This window comes from Gopherus flavomarginatus, chromosome 7 (assembly GCF_025201925.1).
Source record: "Gopherus flavomarginatus isolate rGopFla2 chromosome 7, rGopFla2.mat.asm, whole genome shotgun sequence".
Lineage (NCBI taxonomy): Eukaryota > Metazoa > Chordata > Testudines > Testudinidae > Gopherus > Gopherus flavomarginatus.
In genome coordinates this window covers 66,824,073-66,836,273 of record NC_066623.1, presented here as the reverse complement: position 1 = coordinate 66,836,273, position 12,201 = coordinate 66,824,073, and the positions used below count along the sequence as shown (strand labels likewise).

Genomic DNA, 12,201 nt, shown 5'->3' with positions numbered 1-12,201 from the left:
GTGGATAATATCTGGCCACTTTACATTAGGGCCATTGTAAACATTAGCGGTAAATGCATCCCTGACCAAAATGCCTACACAAGTCCTATGCACCACTGAAGTGCTATTTTGTGGGCTTAAGTGGAACTGAAGCAGCCACTAGGTCTTGAGCTGATCCTCTGCAAAGGGGTGAATTTCACCCCAAGATTGTTTTGCATTTATTTTCCTGAAGCTGTAGAACACATACATGAAGTATAATAATAACAGAATAAACATATTTATTTAAGAAAGATTAGGTGAGGTGTCACTTGCTTAGCAATTAGAGTTGAACTGCTATGAATATTAAAAACATGGATGTGTGTGCTGTGAATACTAGAAATCAAATGTAAATCAAATCACACTGTGTCCATTGCATCTTGAGATGCCTTGCTATGAAATTAAAATTACTATAATTATGAAAAAAGATTAAAGGGCCTGATCTGAAGGCCTGTGAAGTCAGTGGAAGTCTTTCTATTAATTATAACAGGTTTTGGATCAGGCCCTAAACAAAACCTTCTTGAACAGTAATTTTCAATTGTAATCTTCTGCAAAACCAGTCCCCACACCTGCAAGTTTCCCTGATCAACAAGATGACTTCAGAACAGTTCTGGCCAGGACACCATTAGGACTGGCATAAAACCTAAAGAGAAAAACAGAAAGGCATTAGCATATCAACATGTCTTTATCTAAAAAGTATCCCTCAGAGCTTGCCAATGTTCTTAATAATAAACACACAAGAAAAGATATTGCTGCACGTGCACAATCTGGCACTGTTGATTTATCCCATCCATACAACTTTATCTCACTGACTTTCTCTTGTGTTTTCCTGGGGACGTGTCCTTTTCAGAAAATGGACAATGTCCTTATTGAGTATCTCGAATCCACAAGTCTATTTGATAGTCACTGCAGGTTTGATGCACAACAATTTTTGTTAAGGAGAACACTGATCTTTACATAAACAAAGTGACCTTTCCTCTCACTAGCATTTGGGGTACGAGGAGCAAGGGGAAAGGAAGGAGGAACGAATCCTGTACTACTTGTTGCCAGCTTTGACACTCGGGAATCATTTATGCTCTTATAAAAAGTCTAACGGAAATGGAATGTAAAACAAAGATGATGACCAGTTTACACACACACACACATCACGGTCGAGTACACATAAATGACTGTAAGAAAGCCAAACTGAGTGGTCAATGAAATCATCAGGAAAAAAAAACATATATTCTTACTGAAAAGCTGACATCGCCTAATCGATCCATACAATACAGCATAGTGACTTGTATTCAGAGTATCAGATGGGTGTAATTCCTACAATACGACAAAGTGCAATCTGTATGCAGGTTAACATACCAGTCATGTCGCGTATTGATTGGGCTGTCCGATCACTGGAAGTATGGTAGAACATGGCCAAGCTATGTTACGCTTGTAAAAATGCAAGGATTCCATAGCTTCCTGCTGGGTCTGCAGGTTGTTCATGTCGACATTTAAGGCAGGCAATCAGGAATTAGCTTTCGTTTCATTGATGTCAAATTGTCGACTCGATTATATGGCTATATATTGAGAGGGACAGTGAGGATATGGAGAAGGGGGGAGCCCAGTGGTTTCTCCTCTCCCACCCACCCCACCCCCTGTACCTTGAAATTCACTACACACTCAAGAGCCACTCTTATGGAAAAGAGAAAAGGAAAATTTTCCACTAAGGCAGTTCGTGATTAACATGCAGAGAGCAAGCGAATGAATAGCAGAGAGAAGTGGTGCGCGTCTTTGGCCACAGCAGAAAATGAGATTACTTACTTACTTACTTACTTACCAGGGACGCCTTGCACCAGAGCAAATATTTAGTCCCTCGATCACCCACCTCCTCAAGCTCCTTCAAGAAATCATTCTCTGGCATTGCTCCTCTCCTTCCCTCCCTCTCCGCCCAAGGAGAGAACAAGATTGAGAGCGAGGGAGGAAAGATAGGAGAGAGGGCAAAAGGCTACCTGGGAACTCATTGTCTAGCGTCCCTGTGGGGGGATAAATCTCGAAACACAAAATCAGGCACCTAGGATCAGCAGACAGTCCGCTGGGAAGAGAGGCAGCTTCTTGAGGAGGAGGAGGAGGAGGAGCAGGATCCGTAAGAGGAAAGGAGCTGACTTAGAACAATAGGGTCTCAGATAAAAGGCAGCCTTAGGGAATGGAGCGGGAGGGGATAACCTTACCAGATCCATACAGTAGCTATCGCTTGTTCAACTGCAGCCTGCGCCGTACGAGGATACGCGAATGGCACAGTCACGCCAGAGACAGCAGCAGAGCCATTTCTCCCGGCCTTTGCCGAAGGCTAAAATCAAAACACAGAACATAGCCCCCGCCCACTCCCAGTCCCCCAAAGTGTCATCGCAGCCCCACAGCCATCCCCGGCATGAGGACCCGGCGGAATCAAGCCTTGCGAAGGGGATTCATATGATCACTGGAGGAGCTGCAGCAGCTGCTGCGGCTGCTAGTCACTTTCCCTTTCTCCAAAAGCGCCGTGCTCCCGGCACAAGCTGCTTTCAGCTCCTTCTTCCCCGTAGCATCTTCTACGCTACACTTGTTCCTCGCGCCAATCACGGTAGATTTAGTCCATGGTTTGGTGTGGTTAGTTCCCCCCAGCCCTTCGGTATCCCCTGTCACCCCCCACCCCATGGTGTTGACTCGCGGGGGTTCAGAGGAAAGCCACGGAAAGGCACTGACTTCATATTAAAGTCCTAGTAATCATGAACCACAGCCCAGGATATCTCTGGAGAAGTACAGACCAGTGCAGTATCTCTGAGGTTGCCCCCTCTTGAATTCTCATTGGATCCTCCCCAGCTCCCTAAATCATTCCCGCTGCTATATCTATCAGCATGACTACAGCCTCGCTCACTAGTTCTCTCTGTATCTCACTGTCTCCACCACATCCTTGTACTTCTCTGTGCAGATTTCTCTGTGCTCCTTCCTCTCGAGCTGGGTTGGCAGAGCCTCTCGCCTTTTTTAACCTTTAGGAAGTCTCACGATTTGGTATTATTTATCTCCTTTGCCTAAGGATCATCACAGACCCCACACTCTCCCCCACACGCACACTTCTCTTGACATATTTGATTCCTCTCTGTCTCTCTCACACACGCATCCACACACGCAAACACAGTGGTTTATTTTACTTGGTACTGTGCCACCAGGACCTGCTGATTATTTCTAAAGGGCCACCACCATGCAGATCACTTTTATAGCTTGAAGCTGAAGATCATGGAATGTCTGCTTGGATTCTGGCTTCGTTTCGCTCACAGTCATCTGGCTTCCTGAAATTTCACCTGGTGAGTAAGTTTATTTCCCGCGCATGTCGTTTTTAACAAATTTGACACTAATCTAGAGTAATGTTTAGATCTCGCCATTTTAATGCTCTATCCTTGTACTTTCCGAACTCGAAGAATTATAAAGCACCAGTACTACTTGACCACATCCATTAATGTTACTCACAGCCAGAGGCAGTAAGTTATAACCTGCACCACGATTACACTACACTCCGCTGCTTATTCATCACATTCTGTTAATGTTTGAATCAGTCAATGTATCTGCTACATCCCTTGCTTCATTAACCCGTTCTTCAGCCCCACACATATACACTGGCAGTCGTAAGTATTTTGAAAGGACGAATTATTTCAATATACTGTAGGAGAATTAGTCCCGTGAGAATAGAATCGAGGTGTGTGTGTGTGTCTGTGAGAAAGTTCATTACCCTTGCTGATCCCCACAGAAGAAGGCTGTTCAGGTTGGTAAGGATTTTGCTTTATTTTCAATCAGTTAAAAGAAAGAGAAAGAGAGGGGAGAGCTTTTCACACCTGATCAAATATACTCGATGGAGCTGCACGGCAGGTCTTGAAGTTGAAGGAGATGTCTGGAATTTTGGTTTATGGAAAGGAGGCGTAGTTTGAGCATCCTGCGGACACCTCTCTTTCCCTTCATGACAGAGGAAGGGAATCCTGGGGAATTATAATAATTCTGGCATAGTTCTAATGAGCGAACTTGCTCTCATCTCCTTTCTGCACGTCCATTTCTGATTTCACCTTCTGATTCCACCCCTCCGCCCCCATACCTGTATTTTACTACAGCGCAGACAGCAGCTCAGGAGCCAGCTGGGTTCTTAATAAAACGCTCGCACATTTACATGGAGCCCATCTATTGACTAACTGAGGACTTTTGCTTTCGCTGAACACCCCCCACCCCCAGTAAGTACAGAAATAAAAAATGTCAGATGACTTCATGGAGCCATTTGTAGCAGCGTCTTTTAACATTAATATTTCTTTAATTAGAAATTATCCACATTCAGTAGTAGAAGATGGGGAGGGAAATACCTTTCACAGCGAGGTATTAGTTTAGTTCCATTTCGCTGTGGAGGTGATTTGGCTTGAGCAGGGTAGGGTACGTGATATGGTCATGTCTATCACATTGCATACATAGATCATGGAAGGAACTCAGTTTGTCATCCTAACAGGTAGATGGGCCAGTGACAGAGAACGAGGATCTAATTGAATGTGTTGGCTGGTGGATGGGAGAGGAGCGAAAAGATCAGTGTTATCTCAGTACGTGCTCCTGTCCCTGAGAGTCCTCCTTCCTTCTCCTTCAAATGCTGGATTATCTCTGGAGGGAGGAGTTAAAAAGCCCCTCAGCCCTCGGATCCAGTTGAGAAAGTCCATTTCCCTTTCAGCTCCTTTCGTCTGGGCTGAGCATGGAACCCCTACTCCTCGTCACCTTGCTGTAGCTGTGTGTGACTTCCCGCTTCAGTCTTCCCTCCAGGGGAACCTATCGGGAGCATCATTATTGACCGTTCTCCCTCACCTATTGAGCCAGGGTGTGTAATTAATCAAATCCCAATAGGGGCTAGTGAATTGCGCTTCCCCTACTGCTGCGGGGATCCTCCACTACCAAACGGGTCAGGGGGAAGAAACTTTCAGCGCAGTCAGATCCTTTTCCTCACCCCAGATGTAGCTGAATGTCTAGGTAAGTGCATTTCAGAGGCTCTGCCTAATTGCTGCTATTAATTGTATTATTATTAATTAAAACCCCCGAACGGTAAGGTGCAAAATGGGGAGAGGGGATTTCATTTGTGCATCACCTACAAGCTGTTAAATGTTTGCGCTCCGGAAAGGCGATTTATACGCTATTTCCCAGCGTGAATGGCACCCTCTATGCCCTCGGAGGGGGGTGGGTACTGATCAAGGGATAACATTAGGGAAGCTGACTTGCTTAGAGCACGTTCAGCTGATGGATGGTGGGAATGCATCGGAAATAAGAACTGACGTGGCTTTTTCATACTTTACTAGAGGAATAATTAAAAAAATTCTTTGCATGCAAACACCAAATAAATCAGTGCAATTAATATAGTCTAAATGGGCATTTGCAGCCAGCAAGCATGAGGTATGCTTACTAGAGAAGATTCCCATTAGTCTTAATGCTTCATTTCCAGCATTCAACAGTTCTAGCCAGAGGAAACCAACTGCTCACCACACCATCAGGATAGATGACTCAGAAAATCTGTAGCCTCATTCAACAGCCTGACACTCCCTCCTCTCCCCCTCGTCTTGTTTTGTTTTAAAGGCGTGATAGTGCGTAAATAAAATTAACTCCCTTAGGAAGAAAGACCTGCAATAGCCAGCTTGGTTTCCTTTAGGTTTGTATAATAGCCTTCCTAAATTGTCTTCACTGCCAAAGATCACCAGCGCTATCATCAATCATCATCATCATCTCCACCCAGTAGATTCATGGATCCTGGGCTCAGATCCTGTTCCAGATCTTAAAATGATTTTGAATCTTTCCATTGTGAGTGATAGACACTAAGGTAGAGGTGTCTTTAGGGGGGAGTTAGTTGCCTGTCTTCTTTATAAACACACTTCACAGCAAGTAGGGCTGATCATTAGTCTGTATTTGAATTCTACCCAACTCTTGAAAATGTTGCTTTTCGTTTGGGCGGTGGAAATGGGGGGAAGACGGAAGCACAGAGCCCTGGTAGTGTCTGTCCTTCACCGGCAGAGGGCGAGGTTCCCAGAGTGGAGTGAGTGAGTTACTTTTGCAGCCAGGCGGTGGCAGACTCTTGGAGTCTCTGGCGGCTGGAGTCCTCTTTCTCGCAGTCTCTCACCTTAGAGGTCACTTTGCTTTGCATCAGTTTGAGGAGCACAAAGTGACCTGCCCTTGCATCATCTCGCATTTCCCCCTCCCCAAGGAAAAGCCTGCTTGAGAATTATCCAGGAGATTTGTTGCCTGCTATCTCCCCTCAGAAGATGAGGATGTATCAATTTGTGTAAGCTTGCCAAATCTGCATGCACCCGGGGTTGGCCAGAAAGAGTTAATAAAGATTGCAGGCTGCTCCTAGCATGAATCCTATGTGCACCTCATAGCTATACTAGCCAATCACAGGCAACAGAGGTATGAACTATAGGATGGTGTAAAAAGCAAGGTAAAGAAATTTGGGTGTAAATTGTCACTGCATATTGGACTACAGGAGTCTGGGCTGTCTTGGCTACTGATCTCTGTGCACTTACAGACCATCATGCATTTTAACAGGTAAGGGTTTTGTTACCAGCAATCTATACTGTGTCTTATTTCTGCATTCATGTGCATTTTCCATGTACATTTCATTAAGTGTTTAATTGCATCCTGCCCTGAATTATTCCTTCACAAACTATTCCATACCATTTCATTTTGGTTGATTGCACCATTAAATTGTTACTTTTCTAAAAGGGGGACTGGGGAAAATGGTAACATGATATAATTTAGCGTGGGTGAGGCATTTCTTAAGGCTGTATTAGTTTAAAATGTTAATGATTTCCGTTAGATAAGAAGTAAGCATATGGAAAGTGTATTTGTGCAGTCCAGTAATTCATGACTGGCATAAAAATATAATGCATGTGCTGAGTGAAAAATGTTCTCTGTATAGGATTGATGTCTGCCACAGATCCCCACCAAATAAAGGCCACTTTGAGGCAGACTTATAATAAAAGAAATCTTTTGTGCACTCTCAGTTGATTAGGGACACAGCTGTTTAGCTGGCTCACAAGTCTGAGAGAAGAAACCATAATATATTATTTGCTAGAAACTCTCATGTCTAACTCTTCTTTTAAATGTCCCACAAGAAAAAGGTATTTTTAAACAAACAAAATATCTATTTTTAAAGAAGAGAGTAACTAGAATGCTAAGCATATGTGGATAAGTGTACATTAACGGTATAAACAGTAACTTCAACATCACAGGCTGTATAGATACTGGAGTTTAGGTAGTACTGTCAATGCTCAAACTTCGAAGTGTAGCACACTCCTATTATTAAAAAAAATAGATCTGGTAGCATTGCTGTATGGTATGTTATGAAGAGACTTTGCTTGAAAATACTGTAGAAATGTTCAAATTGTAGTGGAGGAAGCAGTAGTCAGACTCTGTTGCATTGCTGTTTCAGAGATATCATGGTTTCATATACAGACGAGGTGAAAAAAAATTCTTGCCTTGAATAATTTTCTCTTTAAATCTTGTATATAAGGTTCGGGGGAAAATATTTGGTGTTATTTCCTGTAGTCTTATAACCACCTGCATTGAGGAGGGATAAACCCTACAACATACATTTATCAATACAGTTTCTGCATTTGGAGTTTTCCCTCATGAAATGGTGAAGCATTGAAAATGAAAATGTTAACTAGCAAACATGCAAACAAGCATCTGAACATTTTCAAGATCTCACTGCAAAAGGCAGCATTTGTACAACTAACAATCGCAACAACTTGAGAATCTTTGACCAATATAATCACTGTCTATTCTTGCCTTATTCTTTCTGTTACCAAGTGTCTGAGTTCTACTGTGAAAAGTTAATTACATTAGTCCACTAGTTGTTCATACCAACCTGCGATTGAGAAGTGTTTTGTTTTGTTTTGTTTTAATTTATATAAATGGTAGTGACTTTCTACTGATCTCAAAATACAGGAGATAAATGTTGACTTATGGGACTAAAATAGTTGATTTCATTTGGATTAGCTTGAAATCAAGTTTTCCTATTTGACTTTGATCAGTCTAGAAAACATCTATTTTTTAAAAATAAATGGAAAGAAGTAATGTCCATCTAAACCTAATAAAACCTTGTTTTCCTTCACTAGTAATTTTCACAAATCTAAATGGAAAATTGGGAGAAGATCAAGAATTCTATCAATTTATCAGAAATATCTTAGTTTTCATTTAGGAAGCAAAGGGGTTTCTGGAATAGTAGTTTCTGGAAATATTCAATATGTATCAACTGTCATATGTAACCTGTGCACCCCTCTTTCTAGACATTGATTTTTCAAAACATTGTTAACTTCTTTTGGGAGTGAAATCACTAGAAGTGCAATTTGACAGATGTTTCTGAAATATGCTTTCAGGAAGATCATGTTAAGAAGGGCTAGCCCATGTGATTCTTAACATGGGTAACTTCATTTTATGAGACTGACGTTTCACACCTTCCTAATCCCAAACTTTACTATTGGCATGGAATTGTGTGTCTTTGAAATTTTCAACAATAATCCTCCTTTAGAACTTATTGTCTTATTTAGTATGTCTGCTCCTCATGAAAGGCCCGGTGTTGCACCATTAAAAATGATAGGAGTTTTGTTACTGACTTCACTCAGGGCAGGATCAGTCACCAAGAGTTTAGGTTGGAATAAGAAGTGGATTTTAATATTAAAAAAAAAACAACCTTCTGGGAACAGTATTACATTACATGTTGCATACATACTAGTACCAGAGGACTTCATTGGAATGAATACTATTAAAACAGATTAGAAGTGAAGTGCTATGGAACTGGTCTTATTGTTTTATGTCACACTGTTCAAATGATGTGTAATACACTATCATACTTCCACATATAGCAAAAATGTATGAAGAGCCTCATTTTCGAAAGTGCATATCTCCCACTGAATTGCAGGTGCCCTCTGAAATATCAGGGCATTACGCTGTAAGGGACATTGAAAATAGTGTAAGTAATAAAGTTTTCTAGTCCTGAAATTAATGTAAAGAGCCATGTAGATATTGTTTTCCAGGCACTCTAGGCAATGGACGCTATATCATGGCATCCATTTTAAGCAGAACCCCCACAGAAATGACTGGGGAGTTGTACTTAAACCCAGTGGCATCATATAGTCTATTATCAGAAAGAACCAACGACGTTCACCGGAATGTTAGATTTTATGAGTTTAACTAATGCACTTTTCACAAAGACCATAGATTTTTTTTCCATCTTCAACGAAAAATTGACCAGGTGATATATACTGCTAGCTCAATTAAGATTATTAAACCATAGTGGTTTCTCTTATAATGAGGTGAGATCCCATGGCTCTTCAGTCAGGTACCTTTGCTGAAACAGTCACATTAATGGTGATTAGAAAATGCTGCACATTTGCAGTAACACCTTCATTGCCAGACTTTCCAGCAACTTGGTTAATGAGAGAAGCAATTTTGTGACATAATTCATATTTTTATAATATTTATTGTTTGTAGTGAACAAAGGTCTTAAATCAGCACTATTTAGATTATTATTTAATCATTTTAAGTTCATATTATTCATAATTAAAAAGAACTATTGTAAGTCATATTAATTGAGGCTAATTTATATCCCTTTCTTTAAAACTAGAACGTACAAAGCTATGTTTACTAATTACACCCAGTACACTGAGCTCGACTGACCGCAAGTAAAGATCATCTCTAAATTCAAACAAGGGAATATTAAAGTGATTCCATTTTTAACATTAGCCAAGTTTTTCATTGCAAATCTCTGTTTTTAAGGATCTTTAAACTCAGATATAAAATATATACAATCGGTGCTGAATCCTGGTATTACCATTTGAGGCGTCAAGCTGGGAGTGAATTTTTAATTTTTTTTCCCAAAGAACATATGATCAGTAGTCACTAGATATTTTGAGTATATATAAGAAAGAAGTTATAATTCTTTTGATTTTGTATTTTCAAATTGATTTTTTCAAGTCCTTTAGTAAAAAAAAAAAAGCTAGGGAGATAAATATATATTGAGGGAAAAATTATATACGCCTTTTATGGTCATGAAAGGGGATGGACAGGCAACCTGCAAATCTGTTTTTCTGCAGAATAGATACAACAGCAGTACAAGATTCTGCTTACCCTTCCACCAGTGTGCTTCAACCGTGAACTGCAGGGTTCACTTAAAGCTCAATACTGAGAGCATATCCTTTTTTCAGTGGAAGACGTAGACACTCAGCACTTCTTAGGATCAGAACTTACTCCTCAACTCTGTGCTGAGACTTCTAACAAGTTAATGTCAATTGCATCATTGTTAATATGATGAGAGGAAGACTCGTCCATTAGGGAATGGACTAAGACCACCAACTTTTTCATATACAGTCATTGGATGGTAATTACTTTTATCACTATTGACCTGGGATATGAATTTAAACCATCAGTGGCTTAAAAGGAGAGAGGTTTTGTATCTCATTAGCTACTCTCTGAGCCATCGAAATACATATATTTTAAGACTTTCCCTCAGATTAACTTGAGAGGTAGAAATGGTTCTTTTCTTTTATATAGTTATAGATAGGTCAGATAAACCTCTGTAAGCAGGTTTGTCTTGATGAGGCAAAGTCCTTGGAAAAAAATATCTCTCTTATTTATTACAGTGTTTCAAATAAATAAATAAAAAGTGATGATAGTTTATAATTAAGAAAACCCCCAAAACAACTGGGAACATTGTTTTTACCTAAACTACAAATCCTTGTATCTTATTTTTTATTAGAAAGATTAGAGCTGAAATGTCAGCTTTCAAGTATTAACTGTAAACATCTTTCCATTTGTACTTCTAAATAAAATTGTTTGTTATTTTTACTAGTTGCGTCATATTATGGTTGGTAATACTGCTGAACTATAAACTGTTTTAGAACCAACTTACAGATACACTATGCAATTTAAATCCCATCCTTCCTGCCACTACAGGAAAGATTCTCTTAAATAAGTTAAAATTGTTCAAATACATCAGAAAATACATTTTTTCCAGATGAACATGTTTTAGGAACAAGACTGATTTTTTAGGAACAACACACACACATACACACACTGTAGACTGCCCAATCCACATGACATAATTATTACTTCCAATCAAGCATTATGTATCATCATCCTGAGATGCAATTAAGTCCAGCTGACTTGCTGAGATTTGAATCTTTGCTCAGTCAGCCATAAAGTTCCTGTGCTTAGACCCATAAAAAATTAATAACTATAATGTGAACATTTAAGAGCATCTGGACATTACCCATATACTAGCTATAGGCTTATAAAAACCACCTCCTTCTAGCTAGATAGTGTCAATAGTCCTGAAAAAGAAATACATACAATTTTGTAAAGTAGAACAAACTTTACAGATTACAAATACCTGTATAACAACACCTTGCTCTGATATAGTAGTTTTCACTCATTGATCTCAAAACACTTTACAAAGGTACTAAGTTTCACTGTTTTGTAGATGGAGAAACTGAGGCACAGGAGGTTAAAGTGACTTGCCCAAGATCATAAAACAAACCAGTGGCACAACCAGGCATTGAAGCAGGGGGCTAGAGTCTCAGATATAGGCGCTACTGCTCCTAGTCCTGCTCAGCTGGTGCCAAACTCTGTAGGCACTTAAACTAAGTTGTTACTGAAGTTTTCACAGTAAAAGTTCCCTACGTGCTAATGTGCCTGCCTCACTCTAGGAATCTGGATGGCTGTCTCTTGCCTAAGACCCAGTGGATTCATGAATCAGGGGAAGACAGAAGTTCTTCTATCTGCCTCACCCTCAGGGCCCAATCCACAGGTCCCTTTGTGAATCTATCCCATGACCTATGCTACATGCTACAAGCTGTCCTTTCAGTGTGAGGACTGGCTAGGAATAATGTGATGCTGTTCATGAAGAAACAGTAGAATTGTGGCCCTCTGCTTAAGTGATATATGAACTGTGTGGTCAAATTTTCTGCAGATATAAATGGACACAACTCCACTGACTTGAGTTTTACTCATTTACCCCAGCAGACAACTAGAGCCTGTACAGTCAAGTGCAAATCTGTTATGGGCTTCGGAGCCCATTTGGATGAAAGGTGCTATAGAATGGGAGACATGATCTTTACTATTCTGTTTGATACTGCCATCTTTTATAATTTTGTTTCTTGTTTGTTCATAAAA

General features: G+C 40.3%; 1 protein-coding gene and 1 long non-coding RNA gene across 6 annotated transcripts in view; one reads left to right on the top strand and one right to left on the bottom strand.

The window, feature by feature from the left end:
- Positions 1 to 240: 240 nt before the first annotated feature.
- On the bottom strand, positions 241 to 2,312 carry LOC127054999 (uncharacterized). Its single transcript, XR_007775382.1, has 2 exons — positions 2,220 to 2,312; positions 241 to 658 (listed from the first exon to the last, which is right to left on the bottom strand). It is a non-coding gene; the product is annotated as an uncharacterized LOC127054999 (long non-coding RNA).
- A 596-nt stretch (positions 2,313 to 2,908) lies between these two features.
- BRINP3 (BMP/retinoic acid inducible neural specific 3) overlaps positions 2,909 to 12,201 on the top strand; it is a 333,504-nt gene continuing 324,211 nt past the window's right edge. The window contains exon 1 of one of the 5 annotated variants that reach the window (XM_050961409.1): positions 2,909 to 3,329. The gene's annotated coding sequence lies outside the window, so the exon portion shown is untranslated. Of the gene's footprint in view, positions 3,330 to 4,597; positions 5,014 to 6,495; positions 6,574 to 12,201 lie in introns of those variants that run through there. The other 4 variants (XM_050961412.1, XM_050961413.1, XM_050961410.1 and 1 more) reach the window with 4 other exon arrangements.